The sequence below is a fragment of the Pan paniscus genome, chromosome 12, assembly GCF_029289425.2.
Source record: "Pan paniscus chromosome 12, NHGRI_mPanPan1-v2.0_pri, whole genome shotgun sequence".
NCBI classification, from domain to species: Eukaryota; Metazoa; Chordata; class Mammalia; order Primates; family Hominidae; genus Pan; species Pan paniscus.
The window spans coordinates 5,792,534-5,809,674 of record NC_073261.2 but is presented as its reverse complement, the minus strand read 5'-3'; positions in this window follow the sequence as shown (position 1 = coordinate 5,809,674).

The following is a 17,141-nucleotide window of genomic DNA, read 5'->3' as shown; positions in this document are numbered from 1 at the left end:
GCCCTTTATTGGCCACATGATGAGCAGCCAAGATATTAACACACAGTGCACCTTGCAGAATTCAAGAATGTCTCAGTGTCTTGTGAACTAGGAAGCTGAAATGCAGTGGTATGCAGAAGGCTGGCTCAGTAGGAGCCTTGGGAGTGTCCTCCAGATAGATGTTTGTGCAGGTTGTGTTTGATTCCAGTTGGCCATGAAAAGCTGGTTGCTCTAAAGAATGAGAATATACTTGGTTTTGCATTTACTAGAACTATCTGGGGAACAAATCTTGGGGTGGAAGAAAGAAGGGAGGGAGGGAAAGCTGTGCTTCAATACCTAGGGCTTCTTTCCTGGAATGGATCTGAGAATCTGGGATTGGGTGGCTAATATCTCATCTCTAGAAGGGAGAAAGAACTGGGTGGTGATGGCTTTGTATTTTCTATTGGAGTTCACTAGAGAATAGGTGAATGGAATGGGCTGCTATGATCCAGACATTAGGGAGGACAGGTTTGTGATACATTAGAAAACTTGAATGAGCCCTTCTATGATTCTCTCTTCCCTCTTTCTGCTTCCCGTTCTTAATCACCATCCGCAGGTTGTGGAATTAGCAAATCTATTATGTGAGCAATAGCAAACTTACAGGAGCCCTTGGCTCCATCTATCTCCCTGTTTGTGTCAGTTCCTTCTGGATGCTTTTAGTCTGTGGTCTTCATTCACTCTTTTTATGGGGAAGTAAAAGGAGTGGGACAGATTATGAGAACAGCTGGGTCCTCCCAGTTGCTGGGGTGGTTATTTTAAGCTTTGTTTAATGTGTCCAGAGACCCAGATGGCATTTTTAACTAAGCTGCTTTATTAAATCTTGTGATAATGCATAGTGATGTTTATTGAAAAGGCAGACACGCATCAGCAACATTATGCGTGAAACTTGCTCTAAGAATTTTCTATAAAACATCTGTTCTCTTTGAGCCTTTTGTGAACTCTGGAAGTTTGCTAGTTTCTATACAGACTTGAGGACAAGAAGTTGGAACCCACTTTTGGAGATGTCCAAGCATAGGTATTGGAATCATTAATCCTAACCCTCTCAGTTTTAAGGCCCCGGATACCCTTCTGTTAGACAACAGTAACATGAGCAAGCACTGTAATAACCTTTAAACAAGATTATTTGGAAATAATGGACAAGAAAAATTAGTATACATTGTTTGGGGATTTTAAAATTAAAGATAAAAAGCTAGGGCTTCAATGACCTGTGCCAGCCTATAGCCTTAATAGTCAATTTGCAAACACTCAAGATTTGGCCAATATGCCTCTACTACTTCTACTTAACACAGTCAAAGGGAAATTTTTAGAGTCTTTCATCTGATTTGACTCTCTTAGTTACGAATAAGAGGATATCTAGAATATATATGTGACTTGTTAAAATGAAAATCCACCTTCTCTGAGTCTTTAAATATCTTTCATATCTTACATTTTTTAGTCACATCAACTTTTGAAGTCATGTCCGTAGTTGTATGAAAAGAAAAATTTCAGGAACATTCAACCTCAAAAGTTCTTTTTCTTAGTCTGAAGTCGTAGAAGCATTTGACTTTTACTTTCTCTTTTTAAGTTTGTACTAGTAGGTATTTTGTATAAATATAATATTTAATTATTGCCTTTGTATTCTTTTTCTCTAGTAAACATCCTGGTATTTAGCTATCAATATGTAGTTTTACATTTAGGGATTTCTAATGGAAAGAGAAAGGAATCTGAAATCAGAGGACGAGAGTTTATTCTACTTGACCAAACACATACACAATACTGGAAGGAGAGTTTTACAACAAATATTTAATATCTATGACATGTAAAACGTTTTTTGAAATCAAGAAAATTCAAACAATTCAATACAAATATCATCAATAATAACACATGAACAGGTGGCCAACCTTATTAATAACCAGAGAAATATAAATTAAAACAATCCATCAACTTGTAAAAAAGATGAAATTACCCAGAGTTGGTGTAGGTGATGGAAAATTGTCATGTTTGTATACTGTTCATAGAAGTTAAATTGACATAACTTTTTGGTCAGGCAATTTGGAAGTATATATCTAAATTAATAGAGTAGTTTTCTAATAACCTGGGAATCTCTTAATCTAAGAATCTTTACTGTAGATTTTTCTAGAACAAATGTACAAACATCTGTGTACAAGGGTACTCACTGCAGCATTTTGCTAAGGAAAAACTCAGAAAAAATCTATATGTTCAACAGAGAACAGGTACATAATTTATGACACAACTGCACAATATACACCCCTAAAATAAAGGATATAAATTTATATGTAGTATGAAAAAGATGTGAATGATAGCTTGTTGGTGAAAAACAGCAATGACTGGAATATTGTGTGTAACGTAATCCTGCTTTTCTGTATATAATGTAGGCATAGAAAATAGGATTGAAAGGACATACTCTACTCAACAGTGTATATAGCTTGGGTGGAGGGGGTGTATAATGGGGAAGGAGAGTCCCTTTTCCTATCTATTCCATATACATCTCTGGATTTAAAAGATCATACATGCATATGCATTACCTTCAAAATTAAAATGATAAAGACAAAAGGAGAAGCTTTGGATTTGAATCATGATACTACTGTTTGCAACTTCTATGACCGTGGGGAAGTCGCCTAGCCTTCTGGGGGTTATTTCCTCATTTATAAAAATAGGGAAAGTAATAATACTTGTCTACATATCTTCTAGGGTTGTTGGGAGGATTTAATGTGATAATGGGTTACAGCGTTATGAATTATTTATTCATATAACACAATTATTATAAAAATATTTTGCTCTGATTAAAATAAAAGAAGGACGAGATCGTGTGTGTTTTTCAGTCCCAGTAGCTTTACTAACCAGAAAGCGCCTGCTGATGTGGTGATCACAGTTGCTTTGGTGCAGCTTCCTGTTGACTTTTGGCAATTCTCCACGCTGCTAGCTAAGGCTGAGGTGGCGACTGTGGAAGGTGCGATCTCCTCCCCCTCCCAGCACACATTTGTGTGCATACTCACACTCATTCACACACAAACACACACATGCACACTCTATCACAGTACATGAGGTGGCAGCAGCTGCTCTGGCATAGACTTTCACACAACATAAAGGGCTTTTTTGGTGTGGTCTGTGCATTATTTCCTGTGAAGCATGAGCTGAGTCAGTGCCATGCTTTTCCATCTGAAACCTTTCTGAGGCTCAGGCTGTGTTAAGAGCAAACCCTCTCCCCTCCATGCCCACCCCATGGCCCTCTACTGAAGCCAGATCATAATCTGCTCATTTCATGAGGATTTTCAAACCGAATGGACTGGGCCATGTGAGAGATCACTGAAAGGAACAGACCAAGCAGAGGCTAAGAGACTCCACGCTAATCTGCTGAGTCATCTGAAAATGCACAGCTGTGGCAGCTCACGGTGCTTTAAAGTATTTTGGCAGGATGTTTGTTCAGGGGGCCTGTTCCTGCAGCCCTGCTGAATGTTTGGTTAGGAGGCATAATCATTTTTTGGACAGGATCTCCCAAATGTAAGGTGATAGATGCTAATGTGGAATATAATACAGAAGATCCAGCTTGGATGTCATAAATAACAATAAATTGTTTAATCTTGCTGAGTTGTAAATATATGATTGCCAGAGGTCTTTAGTTCACTGGAACATAGTATGGGGGCAGGGGCACTTAGCAAATAGGCAGTTATTATTTTCCAACCAGACAGAAACTGGTCTGATGAAATTTATCTAAAAAGGCATACACATGTATTTTAATTAATTGTGACAATTACTCAGAGAAAACACATGGCCCTAAAGAGGCTGAGGGTTTTTTTGTTCTAAATATAAATGTATATGTATATTCACCTATATTCTACCTATGTATAAGTAAGAGAATGAGTTTTTGTTTTGGGGATATATATTTATACGTATCTATACAGACAGATATACACATACTTAATTTCTGTGTACCTATTAAGGTGCGGTGACAGATGGAAAGTATTTTTAAGCATTTAGATAGCTTATTCTATAGCATATGTGTGCATATAGCCCACCCATAAAGCTTTGTCTCTTTTCTGGATATATTTAACAAGAGGCTAGAACAGAGTCCAAAATGTCAGAAATGTTTGAACATTCCATAGAAATGAAGGAGGTGTTTCCAAATGACCTATGTTTCTATGGCAATAAATAGAACTTGTGCTGCGTTGGATGGGTCAGGAGTAAGGAATATAAACAGTGTAAGTATGGCTATTCCAGGCAGAAATCTACCTTGTAAGACCAGCTTTGTGCAGTGAGCTCGACAACATTGATCAGTTAGCAGTCCGGTTCAGTACAACATTGATAAGGTAGCAAGACGGTTCGGCAGTGCCAGTCGGAGACAAAGATGGGGACAATCAAAGAAGATGCAGGTCAGGACAAGGATGCAGACATGTACCTGTCACTACCATGGACTTCAGCAGCTTCTTAGTGAGCAGGTTTATGATCAAAGAAGAAAGACATCGTTGATATGTAAGCATGTTACAATTAATTTGCTGTTTAGTTACTAGCAAACTACATCCAGTTTTTAGTTTTTAGGTTTTTTTTTCTTTTTTCTTTTTTAAAACAGGTTCTTGTTCTGTCATCCAGGTTGGAGTGCAGTCGTTATCCAAGCTCACTGCAGCCTTAAAATCCTGGGCTCCGTAGACCCCCCCACCTCAGCCTCCCAAGAAGCTGGGACTACAGGTGCACACGACCATGGCCAGCTAATATTTCTAATCTTTCTGTAGAGATGAGGCATTGCTGTATTGCCCAGGCTGCTCTTGAGCTCCTGGCAGTGTAGATATTTCCATGTTTATACAGATGATGGTGTAGATATTTCCATGTTTATACAGATGAGTGTGTAGATATTTCCATGTTTTTAAAGATGGCGGTGTAGATATTTCCATGTTTATAGAGATGGCGGTGAAGATATTTCCATGTTTATACAGATAGCGGTGTAGATATTTCCACGTTTTTAAAGATAGCGGTGTAGAAATTTCCATTTTTATACAGCTAGCGGTGTAGATATTTCCATGCTAACACAGATGGCGGTGTAGATATTTCCATGTTTATTGAGATAGCGGTGTAGACATTTCCATGTTTATACAGATAGTGGTGTAGATATTTCCATGTTTATAGAGATAGCGGTGTAGATATTTCCATATTTATACATATAGCGGTGTAGATATTTCCATGTTTATAGTGATAGCGGTGTAGGAATTTCCATGTTTATAGTGATAGCGGTGTAGATATTTCCATGTTTATATGGATAGCGGTGTAGATATTTCCGTGTTTATACGGATAGCGGTGTTGATATTTTCATGTTTATACAGATAGCGGTGTAGGTATTTCCATGCTAATACAGATAGCGGTGTAGATATTTCCATGTTTATACAGATGGCTGTGAAGATATTTCCATGTTTATACAGATGGCAGTGTAGATATTTCCATGTTTATGCAGATGGTGGTGTTGATATTTCCGTGTGTACAGAGATAGCGGTGAAGATATTTCCATCTTTGCACAGATTGCGGTGTAGGTATTTCCATCTTTACACAGATAGTGGTGTAGATATTTCCGAGTTTACAAAGATAGCTGTGTAGATATTTCCATGTTTACACAGATGGCGTTGTAGATATTCCATGTTTACACAGATAGCGTTGTAGATATTTCCATGTTTATTGAGATAGCGGTGTAGACAATTCCCTGTTTATACAGATAGTGGTGTAGATATTTCCATGTTTATAGAGATAGCGGTGTAGATATTTCCATATTTATACATATCGCGGTGTAGATATTTCCATGTTTATAGTGATAGCGGTGTAGGAATTTCCATGTTTATAGTGATAGCGGTGTAGATATTTCCATGTTTATATGGATAGCGGTGTAGATATTTCCGTGTTTATACGGATAGCGGTGTTGATATTTTCATGTTTATACAGAGGGCTGTGTAGATATTTCCATGTTTATACAGATGGCGGTGTAGATATTTCCATGTTTATACAGATAACTTTGTAAGTATTTCCATGTTTATAAAGATGGCGGTGTAGATATTTCGATGTTTATAGAGATAGCAGTGGAGATATTTCCATGTTTATACAGATAGCGGTGTAGATATTTAAATGTTTATACTGATCACGGTGTAGATATTTCCATGTTTATAGAGATGGCGGTGTAGATATTTCCATGTTCATAGAGATAGCGGTGTTGATTTTTCCATGTTTATAGAGATAGCTGTGTGGATATTTCCATGTTTATACAGATAGGGGTGTAGATATTTCCATGTTTATAGAGATGGCGGTGTAGATATTTCCATGTTTATACAGATCACGGTGAAGATATTTCCATGTTTATACAGATCGCGGTGTAGATATTTCCATATTTATACAGATCATGGTGTAGAAATTTCCGTGTTTATACAGATCGTGGTGCTATATTCCCATGTTTATAGGGATAGCGGTGCAAATATTTCCACATTTATAGAGATTGCGGTGTAGTTATTAGCATCTTTATACAGATAGCGGTGTAGATATCTCCATGTATAAACAGATGTCTGTGTATATATTTCCATGTTTAAACAGATGGCGGTATAGATATTTCCTTGTTTATACAAATAGCGGTGTAGTTATTTCCATGTTTATACAGATAGCGGTGTAGATATTTCCATGTGTATACAGATGGCTGTGTAGATATTTCCATGTTTATACAGATGGTTGTGTAGATATTTCCATGTTTATACAGCTGACTTTGTGGGTATTTCCATGTTCATACAGATCGCGGTGTAGGTATTTCCTTGTTTATAGAGATAGCTGTGTAGATATTTCCATGTTTATACAGATCGCGGTGTAGATATTTCCATGTTTATACAGATCACAGTGTAGATATTTCCATATTTATACAGACAGCAGTGGAGATATTTCCATGTTTATACACATAGCGGTGTACATATTTCCATGTTTATAGAGACAGCGGTGTAGGTATTTCCACGTTTATACAGATAGCGGTGCAGATATTTCCACCTTTATACAGATGCCTATGCAGATATTTCCATATTTATACAGAGGGCTCTGTAGATATTTCCATGTTTATACAGATGGCAGTGTAGATTTTTCCATGTTCCTACACATGACTGTGCCAGGTATTTTCATGTTTATACAGATGGCTTTGTAGATATTTCCATGTTTATAGAGATAGCGGTGTAGATATTTCGATGTTTATTCAGATAGCGGTGTAAATATTTCCATGTTTATACAGATCGTGGTGTAGATATTTCCATGTTTACATATACCGGTGTAGAAATTTCCATGTTTATACAGATAGCGGTGTAGATATTTCCATGTTTGTACAGATGGCGGTTTTGATGTTTCCATCTATACACAGATTGACGTGTAAGTATTTCCATGTGTATACAGATGGCATTGTAGATATTTCCGTGTTTATACAGATGGTGGTGTAGATATTTCCATGTTTATACATATGACTGTACAGGTATATCCATGTTTTTCCAGATGGCATTGAAGATATTACCATGTTTACAGAGATAGCAGTGTAGATATTTCCATGTTTATACAGATGGCGGTGTAGATATTTCCATGTTTATAGAGATAGCGGTGTAGGTATTTCCATATTTATACAGATCATGGTGTAGATAATTCCATGTTTATACAGATTGCGGTGTTGGTATTACCATGTTTATAGGGATAGCGGTGCAAATATTTCCACATTTATACAGATAGCGGTGTAGTTATTAGCATGTTTATACAGATATCGGTGTAGATATTTCCATGTATAAACAGATGTCTGTGTATATATTTCCATGTTTAAACAGATGACGGTGTAGATATTTCCTTGTTTATACAAACAGCTGTGTAGATATTTCCACGTTTATACAGCTCGCGGTATAGATATTTCCATCTTTATACAGATGGCAGTGTAGACATTTCCATGTTTATACAGATAGCGGTGTAGATATTTCCATGTCTATAGAGATAGCGGTGTAGTTATTTCCATATTTATACAGATTTCGGTGTAGATATTTCCATCTTTATACAGATGGGAGTGTAGATATTTCCATGTTTATACGGATGGCAGTGAAGATATTTCCATATTTATACAGATAGTGCTGTAGATATTTCCATGTTTATACAGATGGCGGTGTAGATACATCCATGTTTCTGAAGATGGCGGTGTTTTATATTTTCATGTTTATAGAGATGGAGATGTAGATATTTCCATGTATATAGAGATAGCAGTGAAGTTATTTTCATGTTTATAGAGGAAGTGGTGTTGGTATTTCCATGTTTATACAGATGACAGTGTAGATATTTCCATGTTTATACAGATATCGGTGTAGATATTTCCATGTTTACAGATATAGCAGTGTAGGCATTTCTATCTTTGCACAGATTGCGGTGTAGGTATTGCCAAATTTACAGAGATAGCGGTGTAGATATTTCCAAGATTACACAGATAGCTGTGTAGATATTTCCTTGTTTACAGAGATAGCATTGTATATATTTCCATGTTTATACAGATTGCGGTGTCGTTATTTCCATGTTGATACAGATAGCGGTGTAGATATTTCCATGTTTATACAAGTAGCGGTGTAGAAATTCCCGTGTTTATACACATCGCTTTGTAGACATTTCCATCTTTCTACAGATGTCAGTGTAGATATTTCCAAGTTTATACAGATGGCAGTGAAGATATTTCCATGTTTATACCGATGTCTTTGTAGATATTTCCATGTTTATGCAGATGGCGGTGTAGATATTTCCATGTTTATAGAGATGGCGGTGTAGTTATTTCTATATTTATAGAGATAGCGGTGTAAATATCTCCATGTTTATAGAGATGGTGGTGTAAGTATTTTCATGTTTATACAGATAGCGCTGTAGATATTTCCATGTTTATACAGATAATGGTGTTGGTATTTCCATGTTTAAACAGATAGCGGTGTAGATATTTCCATGTTTACACAGCTCGCGGTGTAGATATTTCCATATTTATACATATAGCGGTGTAGATATTTCCATGTTTATAGTGATAGCGGTGTAGGAATTTCCATGTTTATAGTGATAGCGGTGTAGATATTTCCATGTTTATATGGATAGCGGTGTAGATATTTCCGTGTTTATACGGATAGCGGTGTTGATATTTTCATGTTTATACAGATAGCGGTGTAGGTATTTCCATGCTAATACAGATAGCGGTGTAGATATTTCCATGTTTATACAGATGGCTGTGTAGATATTTCCATGTTTATACAGATGGCAGTGTAGATATTTCCATGTTTATGCAGATGGTGGTGTTGATATTTCCGTGTGTACAGAGATAGCGGTGAAGATATTTCCATCTTTGCACAGATTGCGGTGTAGGTATTTCCATCTTTACACAGATAGTGGTGTAGATATTTCCGAGTTTACAAAGATAGCTGTGTAGATATTTCCATGTTTACACAGATGGCGTTGTAGATATTTCCATGTTTACACAGATAGCGTTGTAGATATTTCCATGTTTATTGAGATAGCGGTGTAGACAATTCCCTGTTTATACAGATAGTGGTGTAGATATTTCCATGTTTATAGAGATAGCGGTGTAGATATTTCCATATTTATACATATCGCGGTGTAGATATTTCCATGTTTATAGTGATAGCGGTGTAGGAATTTCCATGTTTATAGTGATAGCGGTGTAGATATTTCCATGTTTATATGGATAGCGGTGTAGATATTTCCGTGTTTATACGGATAGCGGTGTTGATATTTTCATGTTTATACAGAGGGCTGTGTAGATATTTCCATGTTTATACAGATGGCGGTGTAGATATTTCCATGTTTATACAGATAACTTTGTAAGTATTTCCATGTTTATAAAGATGGCGGTGTAGATATTTCGATGTTTATAGAGATAGCAGTGGAGATATTTCCATGTTTATACAGATAGCGGTGTAGATATTTAAATGTTTATACTGATCACGGTGTAGATATTTCCATGTTTATAGAGATGGCGGTGTAGATATTTCCATGTTCATAGGGATAGCGGTGTTGATTTTTCCATGTTTATAGAGATAGCTGTGTGGATATTTCCATGTTTATACAGATAGGGGTGTAGATATTTCCATGTTTATAGAGATGGCGGTGTAGATATTTCCATGTTTATACAGATCACGGTGAAGATATTTCCATGTTTATACAGATCGCGGTGTAGATATTTCCATATTTATACAGATCATGGTGTAGAAATTTCCGTGTTTATACAGATCGTGGTGCTATATTCCCATGTTTATAGGGATAGCGGTGCAAATATTTCCACATTTATAGAGATTGCGGTGTAGTTATTAGCATCTTTATACAGATAGCGGTGTAGATATCTCCATGTATAAACAGATGTCTGTGTATATATTTCCATGTTTAAACAGATGGCGGTATAGGTATTTCCTTGTTTATACAAATAGCGGTGTAGTTATTTCCATGTTTATACAGATAGCGGTGTAGATATTTCCATGTGTATACAGATGGCTGTGTAGATATTTCCATGTTTATACAGATGGTTGTGTAGATATTTCCATGTTTATACAGCTGACTTTGTGGGTATTTCCATGTTCATACAGATCGCGGTGTAGGTATTTCCTTGTTTATAGAGATAGCTGTGTAGACATTTCCATGTTTATACAGATCGCGGTGTAGATATTTCCATGTTTATACAGATCACAGTGTAGATATTTCCATATTTATACAGACAGCAGTGGAGATATTTCCATGTTTATACACATAGCGGTGTACATATTTCCATGTTTATAGAGACAGCGGTGTAGGTATTTCCACGTTTATACAGATAGCGGTGCAGATATTTCCACCTTTATACAGATGCCTATGCAGATATTTCCATATTTATACAGAGGGCTCTGTAGATATTTCCATGTTTATACAGATGGCAGTGTAGATTTTTCCATGTTCCTACACATGACTGTGCCAGGTATTTTCATGTTTATACAGATGGCTTTGTAGATATTTCCATGTTTATAGAGATAGCGGTGTAGATATTTCGATGTTTATTCAGATAGCGGTGTAAATATTTCCATGTTTATACAGATCGTGGTGTAGATATTTCCATGTTTACATATACCGGTGTAGAAATTTCCATGTTTATACAGATAGCGGTGTAGATATTTCCATGTTTGTACAGATGGCGGTTTTGATGTTTCCATCTATACACAGATTGACGTGTAAGTATTTCCATGTGTATACAGATGGCATTGTAGATATTTCCGTGTTTATACAGATGGTGGTGTAGATATTTCCATGTTTATACATATGACTGTACAGGTATATCCATGTTTTTCCAGATGGCATTGAAGATATTACCATGTTTACAGAGATAGCAGTGTAGATATTTCCATGTTTATACAGATGGCGGTGTAGATATTTCCATGTTTATAGAGATAGCGGTGTAGGTATTTCCATATTTATACAGATCATGGTGTAGATAATTCCATGTTTATACAGATCGCGGTGTTGGTATTACCATGTTTATAGGGATAGCGGTGCAAATATTTCCACATTTATACAGATAGCGGTGTAGTTATTAGCATGTTTATACAGATATCGGTGTAGATATTTCCATGTATAAACAGATGTCTGTGTATATATTTCCATGTTTAAACAGATGACGGTGTAGATATTTCCTTGTTTATACAAACAGCTGTGTAGATATTTCCACGTTTATACAGCTCGCGGTATAGATATTTCCATCTTTATACAGATGGCAGTGTAGACATTTCCATGTTTATACAGATAGCGGTGTAGATATTTCCATGTCTATAGAGATAGCGGTGTAGTTATTTCCATATTTATACAGATTTCGGTGTAGATATTTCCATCTTTATACAGATGGGAGTGTAGATATTTCCATGTTTATACGGATGACGGTGAAGATATTTCCATATTTATACAGATAGTGCTGTAGATATTTCCATGTTTATACAGATGGCGGTGTAGATACATCCATGTTTCTGAAGATGGCGGTGTTTTATATTTTCATGTTTATAGAGATGGAGATGTAGATATTTCCATGTATATAGAGATAGCAGTGAAGTTATTTTCATGTTTATAGAGGAAGTGGTGTTGGTATTTCCATGTTTATACAGATGACAGTGTAGATATTTCCATGTTTATACAGATATCGGTGTAGATATTTCCATGTTTACAGATATAGCAGTGTAGGCATTTCTATCTTTGCACAGATTGCGGTGTAGGTATTGCCAAATTTACCGAGATAGCGGTGTAGATATTTCCAAGATTACACAGATAGCTGTGTAGATATTTCCTTGTTTACAGAGATAGCATTGTATATATTTCCATGTTTATACAGATTGCGGTGTCGTTATTTCCATGTTGATACAGATAGCGGTGTAGATATTTCCATGTTTATACAAGTAGCGGTGTAGAAATTCCCGTGTTTATACACATCGCTTTGTAGACATTTCCATCTTTCTACAGATGTCAGTGTAGATATTTCCAAGTTTATACAGATGGCAGTGAAGATATTTCCATGTTTATACCGATGTCTTTGTAGATATTTCCATGTTTATGCAGATGGCGGTGTAGATATTTCCATGTTTATAGAGATGGCGGTGTAGTTATTTCTATATTTATAGAGATAGCGGTGTAAATATCTCCATGTTTATAGAGATGGTGGTGTAAGTATTTTCATGTTTATACAGATAGCGCTGTAGATATTTCCATGTTTATACAGATAATGGTGTTGGTATTTCCATGTTTAAACAGATAGCGGTGTAGATATTTCCATGTTTACACAGCTCGCGGTGTAGATATTTCCATCTTTATACAGAAGGCATTATAGATATTTTCATGTTTATACCGGTAGCGGAGTAGATATTTCCATGTCTATAGAGATAGCGGTGTAGGTATTTCCATATTTATACAGATTGCGGTGTAGATATTTCCATCTATGTATAGAGGGCGGTGTGGTTATTTCCATGTTTATACAGATGGCAGTGAAGATATTTCCATGTTTATACAGATAGTGGTGTAGATATTTCCATGTTTATACAGATGGTGGTGTAGATATATCCATGTTTCTGAAGATGGCGGTGTAGATATTTTCATGTTTATTGAGATGGCGGTGTAGATATTTCCATGTTTATACAGATGTCTGTGTAGATAATTCCATGTTTATGCAGATGGCGTTGTAGATATTTCCATGTTTATAGAGATGGCGGTCTAGTTTTTTCGAAGTTCATAGAGATAGCGGTGTAAATATTTCCATGTTTATAGAGATGGTGGTGTAAGTATTTTCATGTTTATTGAGATAGCGGTGTAGATATTTCCATATTTATACGGATAGCCGTGTTGGTATTTCCATGTTTATACAGATAGCGGTGTAGATATTTCTATGTTTATACAGCTCACAGTGTAGATATTTCCATCTTTATACAGATGGCAGTGTAGATATTTCCATGTTTGTACAGATAGCGTTGTAGATATTTCCTTGTCTATAGAGATAGCGGTGTATTTATTTCCATATTTATACAGATTGCGGTGTAGATATTTCCATCGTTTTACAGATGGCGGTGTAGATATTTCCATGTTTATACAGATGGCAGTGAAGATATTTCCATGTTTATGCAGATAGTGGTGTAGATATTTCCATGTTTATACAGATATCAGAGTAGATACATCCATGTTTCTGAAGATGGCGGTGTAGATATTTTCATGTTTATAGAGATGGAGATGTAGATATTTCCATATTTATACATTTAGCGGTGTAGGTATTTCCATGTTTATACAGATTGCGGTGTAGATATTTCCATGTTTCTACAGATGGCGGTGTAGATATTTCCTTGTTTTTACAAACAGCGGTGTAGATATTTCCATGTTTATACAGGTAGCGGTGCAGATATTTTCATGTTTAAAGAGATAGCGGTGTAGATATTTCCATGATTATACAGATGGCTGTGTAGATATTTCCATGTGTGTACTGATGGCAGTGTAGATATTTCCATGTTTATGCAGATGGCGCTGTAGATATTTCCATATTTATACAGATGGCAGTGTAGATATTTCCATGTTTATACAGATAGCGGTGTAGATATTTCCATGTTTACACACATAGCATGATAGATATTTCCATGTTTATACAGATTGCGGTGTAGATATGTCCATGATTATACAGATAGCGGTGTAGATATTTCCATGTTTATACAGATAGCGGTGGACATATTTCCATGTTTATAGAGACTGCGGTATAGATATTTCCATGTTTATAAAGATAGCGGTGTAGATATTTCCATGTTTACGGAGAAAGCGGTGTAGATATTTACATCTTTGCAGAGATTGCTGGGTAGATATTTCCATTTTTACACAGATAGCTGGGTAGATATTTCCAAGTTTACACAGATAGCATTGTATATATTTCCATGTTTATACTGTTAGCGGTGTAGATATTTCCATGTTTATACAGATAGTGGTGTAGATATTTCCATGTTTATACAGATAGCGGTGGAGATATATCCCTGTTTATACAGGTAGCGATGTAGGTGTTTCCATGTTTATACAGATAGCGGTGTAGATATTTCCATGTTTATTGAGATAGTGTTGTAGATATTTCCATGTTTACACAGATGGCTGTGTAGATATTCCCATGTTTGTACTGATGGCAGTGTAGATATTTCCATGTTTATACTGATGGCGCTGTAGATATTTCCATGTTTATACAGACGGCAGTGTAGATATTTCCATGTTTATACAGATAGCGCTGTAGATATTTCCATGTTTACAGAGATAGCGGTGTAGATATTCCCATCTTTGCACAGTTTGCGGTTTATTTATTGCCAAATTTACACAGATAGCGGTGTAGATATTTACAAGTTTACACAGATAGCTGTGTAGATATTTCCATGTTTACAGAGATAGCATTGTAGAAGTTTCCATGTTTATACAGATTGCGGTGTAGTTATTTCCATGTTGATACAGGTAGCCGTGTAGATATTTCCATGTTTATACAGGTAGCGGTGTAGAAATTCCCATGTTTATACAGATCGCTTTGTAGACATTTCCATCTTTCTACAGATGTCAGTGTAGATATTCCCAAGTTTATACAGATGGCAGTGTAGATATTTCCATGTTTATACTGATGTCTGTGTGGATATTTCCATGTTTATGCAGATGGCGGTGTAGATATTTCCATGTTTATAGGGATGGCGGTGTAGTTATTTCTATGTTTAAAGAGATAGCGGTGTAAATATTTCCATGCTTATAGAGATGGTGGTGTAAGTATTTTCATGTTTATAGAAATAGCGGTGTAGATATTTCCATGTTTATACAGATAACGGTGATGGTATTTCCATGTTTATAGAGATAGCGGTGTAGATATTTCCATGTTTATACAGCTCGCGGTGTAGATATTTCCATGTTTATACAGATGGCAGTGTAGATATTTCCATGTTTATACAGATAGCGGTGTAGATATTTACATGTCTATAGAGGTAGTGGTGTAGCTATTTACATATTTATACAGATTGCGGTGTAGATATTTCCATCTTTATACAGATGGCGGTGTAGATATTTCCATGTTTGTACAGATGGCAGTGAAGGTATTTCCATGTTTATTCAGATAGTGGGGTAGATATTTCCATGGTTATACAGATGGCTGTGTAGATACATCCATGTTTCTGAAGATGGCGGTGTAGATATTTTCATGTTTATAGAGATGGCGGTGTAGGTAATTCCATGTCTATAGAGATTGCGATGTAGATATTTCCATTTTTATAGAGAAAGCCATGTTGGTATTTCCATGTTTATAGAGATAGCGGTGCAGATATTTCCATATTTGTACAGATAGCGGTGTAGGTATTTCCATGTTTATACAGATGTCGGTGTAGATATTTCCATGTTTCTACAGATGGCGGTGTAGATATTTCCTTGTTTATACAGATAGCGGTGTAGATATTTCCATGTTTATACAGATGGCGGTGTAGATATTTCCATGCTTTCAGAGATAGCGGTGTAGATATTTCCCTCTTTGCCCAGATTGTCGTGTAGATATTCCCATTTTTACACAGATACCTGTGTAGATATTTCGAAGTTTACACAGATAGCTGTGTAGATATTTCCATGTTTACACATATGGCGTTGTACATATATTCATATTCATACAGATCTTGGTGTAGATATTTCCATCTTTCCACAGATGGCAGTTCGGATATTTCCATGTTTATACAGATGACAGTGTAGATATCTCCATGTTTATACAGATAGCGGTGTAGATATTTCCATGTTTATAGAGATAGCTTTGTAGATATTTCCATGTTTATACAGATGGCGGTGTAGATATTTCCATGTCTATACAGATCGCGGTGTAGATATTTCCATCTTTATTCATATGGCAGTGTAGATATTTCCATGTTTATACAGACAGCGGTGTAGATATTTACATGTCTATAGAGGTAGCGGTGTAGCTATTTCCATATTTATACAGATTGCGGTGTAGATATTTCCATCTTTATACACATGGCAGTGTAGATATTTCCATGTTTATACAGATGGCAGTGAAGATATTTCCATGTTTACAGATAGTGAGGTAGATATTTCCATGTTTATACAGATGGCGGTGTAGATACATCCATGTTTCTGAAGATAGCGGTGTAGATATTTTCATGTTTATAGAGATGGCGGTGTAGATATTTCCATGTATATAGAGATTGCAGTGTAGATATTTCCATGAATATACAGAAATCGGTGTAGTTATTTCCATGTTTATAGAGATAGCAGTGTGGATTTTTGCATATTTATACAGATAGCGGTGTAGGCATTTCCATGTTATACAGATGGCGGTGTAGATATTTCCTTGTTTATGCAGATATCGGTGTAGATATTTCCAGGTTTATACAGAGAGCGGTGTAGCTATTTCCAAGTTTTACAGATAGTGGTGCAGATATTTCCATCTTGATACAGATAGTGGTGCAGATATTTCCATGTTTACACAAATAGCCGTGGAGATATTTCTATGTTTACACAGATAGAGTTGCAGATATTTCCATGCTTATAAAGATAGCGGTGCAGACATTTCCATGTTTATACAGATGTTGGTGTAGTTATTTCCATATTTATATAGACGACTGTGA